The sequence below is a fragment of the Pectinophora gossypiella genome, chromosome 19, assembly GCF_024362695.1.
Source record: "Pectinophora gossypiella chromosome 19, ilPecGoss1.1, whole genome shotgun sequence".
NCBI classification, from domain to species: Eukaryota; Metazoa; Arthropoda; class Insecta; order Lepidoptera; family Gelechiidae; genus Pectinophora; species Pectinophora gossypiella.
In genome coordinates, this window is record NC_065422.1 from 3,053,188 (window position 1) to 3,060,538 (window position 7,351).

Consider the following 7,351-nt stretch of genomic DNA (forward strand, 5'->3'; position numbering starts at 1 on the left):
GCGGTTCATCAGCGGCTACTAATCGTTTGTACCATTGGATTTGATGTGATGCGAAGAGGTAATACATACATAAACTCACGCCTATTTCCCACCAGGGTAAGAAGAGACTATAGAATTACATTTGCTTCGATCCTGACACACTTCTCTTGCTTCCTCCACATTCATCAATCGTTTCATACACGCACGCCGGTTCAGATTAGATCACCTTTTCTATGGACATCTCCAATTTGGTCAATGTAAGTCCTTCTCGGTCTTCCTCTGCCAGTCCTACCATCAACTTTCGCTTTATATACCGCTTTTGCAATTCTATTATCCTTCATCCGCTCAACGTGTTCGAACCAACCTAACATTCCCTTCTCAATCTTAGTCACTATATCGTCTTTTATATCACATTTCTATTTTATCACACCGTTTCTCACTCTTTCATTAAACTTCATACCGCGAAGAGGTAATTATAAGGTTAATGACTATTGAGAAGATAGAAATGCAAGGAAATAACCACATGGGAGGCATTACATTAAACAATGTACACAAACTGCTGAAATCAACAGAAAAACTGGGCACCTTCTCTTGTGTTAAACTTTGTACCGGATGAGAGCCCCCAGCGCTCCCCATTTGCCCGGCCAAGTAGTAAATGCCATTTACGGCAAAACTCAACAAGTTACGGCAAAAAAAAAACAACAGTAGCCCTTTCAATGAAATTAAATTCATACGAAATGTATCAAGGACCTACAAGACACTGTAACTTATTACTAACGTATGGAGTACTTAATAAGAAAATAATTTAAGAAGCAAATTGCAAGAGTGTTATTGGTTACAATATGCTATTTTTCTTTTACATTTTTTTATTGAATAATAAGTAAGTATGCTTAGTATGCATTGGTATGCCAAAAATAATTAGGTACTGCGATTTCGCTTCTTCTGTTTTGGTACAAACTTATTTACAAAACAAAACTGTAATAAACCGATATCGTAAATATCAACCCGTGCCTACATTGAGTCGCCACCACGAGACGCCTACGGTCCCGAGTTTCCTAGCATTCATACGCGCGAGAAAGGGACAGAAACACTAAAACTTGTATTTAAACTGGTAAGATAGAACGAGATAGGCAGCCCATCGATCGGCTTGCGTCACAGCGAACGCGTGGGCGCGATGACGTCATACCAGTCCCGCCAATCGCAGCGCGCAGAAAAGGCGCCACGAAATTAGTGAAAAATCGCGGAAATTCGCGTAGAATTTTTCCAATACTTACGTACGTAGTTTGTCGTCAGCATTCGTATTGTAATTTAACTTAGATCCAGTTGGAATGTTAAGATAATTGTATTGTTCTTGTGAGTTTGGCTTATCTATTTTTAGCCTTATTTAATTAAGTAGCTTAATTTGAGTAATTTAGACGTAGGTAGCTATGATGTCAGTTACCTATCTATTTTATAAGTAAGGTATTCGTTCGTAAGTATACTAAGCAGGTGGTTAGTAGGAATACCCATGTTTAGTGTTATGTCTGATTTATTAGTATTTTAAAATTTTGTAGAGTTGCCTCGGTTTTCATAACTTGACCGGACCAATGACGAGTGCTGAGGGTTTTTACTAATGCAACTCCTTTTCTTCTTAGTTCTTAGTATATAAATAGCTATAATAATTGATTTTTAGGTTATTTTAAATAGTGTTTATTGTTTGCAAACGTCACGTACACTTGGTGGGTCCCACAAGTCGGGAACTAACATCTCTACACACAGAGCCGGTCCAGATGCGTTTCGGTTACAGGAATTTTGGTAATTTTAGAGTCTGTAAAGAAATTCGGGCGAGACGCGACTAGACGCGCGGTTTCATTGGGTTTCAACTTCCTCTAGAACTCTTCTTCTCTCGTATGGGTTGTGAGATCAATGACCGACCTCATCAACCCTGGTGTCAGGGTTTCTTGTTGAGCCGCCATAGGCCCCGGACATGGCTCATTTAACGAGTACATGACTACTTACTTAGGTAAATAGTAGTTAAAGGATTTTGATTAGATTTTGATAAACATTTATTGAGAAATATAGAATCCAGGAACGATCCCGGGTGCTAGTATAGATAGGTACCGTCTCTGTATGGGTACATAATTACGTGGCTCACCTACGTGCATGATTATAAAAATACGAATATTGGTGCTAATTCCTGTAAATACCATCTAATTTTATTTTAAGTTATATCTGTCATTTTCTTATCCGCCGAAAAGGAAAGGGACGGGTAATCGACAAGTATAAAATTTATGGAACACACGTCAATTTTAAGCACAAATTTAAACCAACCGTCTAAAAATTTTACATCCGTCAATAACCCGACACAGTTAAGTAGACAGCACGTCACGCGTCAAACGGATTGCATACCAGCGACGTACCTTTTGATTCGGCCGGGTTATTTATTCATTTACTCATTCTTCCTAAAATTAAGAGCTGTGAATCATCCGTCCCTTTCCTTTTCGACGGATATGAAAATGACGGATATAACTTAAAATAAAATTAGGCGGTGTCTGCAGGAATCGGGGCCAATGTAATTTATAATAAGGAATAATATAAGCGCCATCTAGTGACACGTTAACGTACCTCAGTGGCGCCATCTGTTACAGTTGATGGTAACTGAAAGCTCGTTCGTCGTGTAATGACTAAAATAGTTATACTAATGCACACTAGAGGTCGCGCGTTTAGTTTTACTTTTTTACGCTAGATGACGCTTTATTCAAAAAATATGTTTTGGAACTTTTTAGTTTTTAGGCCCCAACCATAGAGCACCACGGACCTTCGCAACCAAGTATCAGCAAAAATATTTTTATAGTTACCGTTTATTTACCTTAGGAACATTATTTTATTCTTAGAGAATGAAGTTTTAAGGACAACGACCTTTTGACCATGACTTCTCTAGACCGTGCAGGAGGTTAACAGTCAGTTCATCATATTGATTGAATATACCTTCTCACTTCAACTTGTTTGCAGATAATAAATTATTTATTACTTAGAGTCCATTTACACTAGTCGAACGATCGAATAATGGATGCGGTATATTATGATGCGGAGGTACCTTATAGTCATTAAAGCGAAAGCTCATCGACATGTATTGTGTATTCTGCCCATCCTAATCTACGGTGCCCTGACCTGGTCATTGACAGAACGTCAAAAGTCCAGGCTCAAGGTCTGCCAAAGAGCGATTGAGCGTAGTGTGTTAGGTGTCAAACGAATTGATCGAGTTCGAAACACAACACTGCGTTCAAAAACGGGAATCGCTGATGTAGGACGAAAAGCCGCCCAACTCAAATGGAATTGGGCCGGACATGTTTGTCGCATGCACCCTGAGCGGTGGGCACGGATCGTCACGCATTGGGTGCCTCATGACGGGTACAGGCGTCGTGGTAGACCTCGAAAGAGATGGCGTGACGACTTGGACGCAAAAGTGACAGTGAGGTTGTGTCATGATCCTGATTACTTGTATCCCTGTTAGGGATCACGGGTGGAGTTTATGTATGTATTGTTAGATAGAACAGAATCTCGACTGATACTTCTCTATGCTAATGAACGTCACAACACTGGCTTCTGTACTTTGATAGATCTTACCGGAACCACGCATTGAAGCTATTGTATTTTTTTATTTAAGTATATTGAAATAGTCTTCGGTATGTATACAGGATGTTAGTGACATCGTAAGAAATACTCAGGTGTTGATTCAGACCATGATTCTGAGTTGTTACAAGTGGAATTTCCTGTCGGAAAATTCATGAAATTTGTGTTTTTTTTTAATTACTTTTTGTTCCATACTTTTGCGAAGGAAAATTCCACTTGATATCAACTCAGAATCACGGTTTGAATCATCCCTAAAAGTTATCGTTACGATATCACTAACACCCGGCATAGTATGTAGTATCTTTAATAGTTTTACCTTGACTTTGGTTATTTTTTATCTCTCTGATCAAGATCACTGACTCAGATGAGCACGCAATAAAACAAAGAGATATAATTAAATTGATAAGATAATTATAAGTTACTCGTATCTACTGTGAACAAATTCAGCGGGGACGCTTGACTTGGTTTTATTTGATAATAGGTAGGTAGATATACGTGTGTTATGCATGAAATCTCTTAAACTACTAATAAAATTAAACCATTTTTTTTGCCTACTTCTCACTCACTAATTTAAGAGCCACGCTCTTGTCGGTGTAGCATCCTCCATGCTACTTTTTTAGGGAAAAATAGGCAGTGGTTTCCCTCTTGCCTTCCGCCCCGAAGCCGCAGTTATGAGGTACGGCCTATTACTTAGGTATCCAAATTTCGGACATTATCGTGGAAATCAACTTTTTAATATAGATACATAACATACAAACATAAACAGCCTATATACGTCCCACTGCTGGGCACAGGCCTCCCCTCGATCAACCGGAGGGGGTATGGAGCATACTCCACCACGCTGCTCCAATGCGGGTCGGTGGAGGTGTTTTTACGGCTAATAGCCGGGATCAACGGCTTAACGTGCCCTCCGAAGCACGGAATCATCTTACTTTTTTGGACAATCAGGTGATTCAAGCCTGAAAAGTCCTTACCAAACAAAGGACAGTCCCACAAAGCAATTTTGACAATGTCCCCATCGGGAATCGAGCCCGGACCTCCAGATCGTGAGCCTTACGCTCTAACCACTAAACCACGGAGGATTGAATATAGGTACACGATAAGATAATTTATTTCAGTACAAAATATATAAAAAACAGCTGCTTAATAGGATTTTTTAACGTTTTATATATTGTAGTGGTATCTACGTCTATAGTTTGGGTTATACCACACCCCGGACATTTCATATAAAACATCTCTCCTACACGTTGACGTTATCGTACACGCGCATTTGAGTATGTGACGTCTGACGCTATACCATTGAAGACTACAGTAAGACCGAAGAGGGGTGAGGTAAGCCTAGCCTCTGGTGGGGAGCGGAGATTTGCCGTTCTATACGGTTATACTTAAAAACAAGCAAAACATTTGTCAACAGGCATCGCATTTTATTTGATTCATATGCAAATGTAAGGTGAAGGTGAAACACCTGAGAGAAATCTTGTTTTGGCTTTTCCCACAACATAATAAAATAAGGCAATAAACACACTAATGTACATATATGTATATGTAAAACACATATATAAATATAATATATTGTTTATGTTAGGTATGTCACTGAACTGAACTGATATCTTGATAAAAGCCAGTTTGGAGACGATGTTTTTTAATTTGAATCCATAGATATATTTATTATACAGTTTTTTTTTTTGACGTGACTAAATGTAGATTTGCTGCAGATGGCATCTACACAAATGGGGAGCGCTCAGGGCTCTTACCCGGTACAACATTTAAGACAACAGGCCTAGGGTTCTCAGTTGGGCGCGAACCTCGGCTCAGGGCGTCATCTGAGAGGAAGAATATTTGAAAGAATTAATCGACCCCAGTGGGTCGATAGCGATAAGCACGGAATGAGGAAAATCGTCGACCACCCTGGCGGGGTCGGTATCGGGGTTCTGAAATGTTTGGTGTCCCGAGCTGATTGGCTGCCTCTATGGCTAGAGTAATCGGGTCGTCGGGATCCTATATTACGTCCTTCGGACGCCGATACTTTTCAGTACCGTCCCTGAGCGGGTACGTTTGACCAAGCATTTCTAAGGAACTACAAATTGTATTGAAATTGGAACTACAATTAGTATCGACAAATTAGACGCTCGTTATTATTAGTGTCGGTATTAGTATCGTGGTCATTTCGACAATCATCCGTCTTGCTTTTTTGTAATTGTTTTAGGGGAAATTTGATATGATGTTGTTGTCTTTTTTTGTGTGTGGCGTCCTTTTATAATAAACTGTTTCTATTCTATTCTATCGCCCATCGCATCGTAGGGGACAGTGGAAGTTTCATCAAAAAGGGGTGCTGGTATGGATCGCCGTCTATAATGGTCGAGCCAACTGTGTCCGTACAAAAAATATAAGTCATTGGTACAAGTCCGGTACCGGGGTTCGAACCGGCGGCGGCGCTCCACGTTTAAGAAGCGAGCCGGTGAATCAACAATTAGAAGACTTTTTATATGTCACTGACCGCATTTAATAAAATAAGTAAAAGAATAGGTTGCAAGTTTTTTGTCACACTCATGATGGGTTTTTCGTCGAATGTGCAGTCATTAGAAGTATTAAAAAAGTTACAATAAAAACTGACAATAAATTAAGTTACAATTAGGTCGTGACCAATGAGTGTTTAGTCATTGTTCAATAGTTTTTATCTCTACATAATTTGGTTTGATCAGTCTGCCTTTTCCTACAAACAAAAACTGACCGTGTTTATACAGAGTGTTAGAACAAGGAATACGTATAGAACGGCAACTCTCCACTCCCCACCAGCGTCTGAGCTAGGTTTACCTCACCCCCCCTCGAACATAGTTTAGACTTGAATCGTATGGCGTCAGACGTCACACACACAGATGCGCGTGTACGATAATGTCAATGTGTGGTGTCTGTGTAAAACGTTTTTTTGCCCGTGGTACTACTGACATTTAATAAAATATATTCTTAGTTTTATAGCTCATATCCTCATATTTACAAAAGAAAAATCTTTATTATCTCTATATATTTTTTTTTCTTTCGGCAGGAGTGGTAAATACAGTACACAATGCAACAATACGCCTTTCTGCTTTACACTTATCATTTCCGAGTTGTTTGGCTTTTCAGTCAGTAGTACCGTGGGTAGAATTTTCTTTCCGTAGTACTATCAAGCAAGGTAATACTACGGTATTACCAGGGTAAGAAAAATTTGCCCGTGGGACATGAGCAATATAATGTACCCACTTTAGGAGTCTGTCGCACTAACATATTTGACATTTAGTGAGACTTACAGTTCAATTTGTCAAAAAAGTTAATGTGACATGGTACCAAAGTGTATACATATTAATGCTCGTGACCGTACCACGGGCAAAAAACGGTGTAAAACGAGGTTGTTTGTATGAAGTGGCCGAGGTGTAACAGAGTTTTGCTGACACTGTACCGAATACTGAGGGGGATGATTCAGCTCATGATTCTGAGTGAACATCAAGTGGAATTTTCCGTCGCAAAAGTATGGAATTAAAAATAATTAAAAACACTAAAATTTTCATAAATTTTCCGACAGGAAATTCTACTCACCTTACCTTACAGGTACCACACAACTGCAGTAAGAGATTGGCTGTATAAAATATAACATAACTATACATATACGGGTCAGTGGATACATCAGCTAATAGCCGAGACTAACGCCTTAACGTGCCCTCGTTCGGACAATTAGATGCTTCAAGCCTGTAATGTCCTTACCAAAAGGACAGTGTAGCAAAGT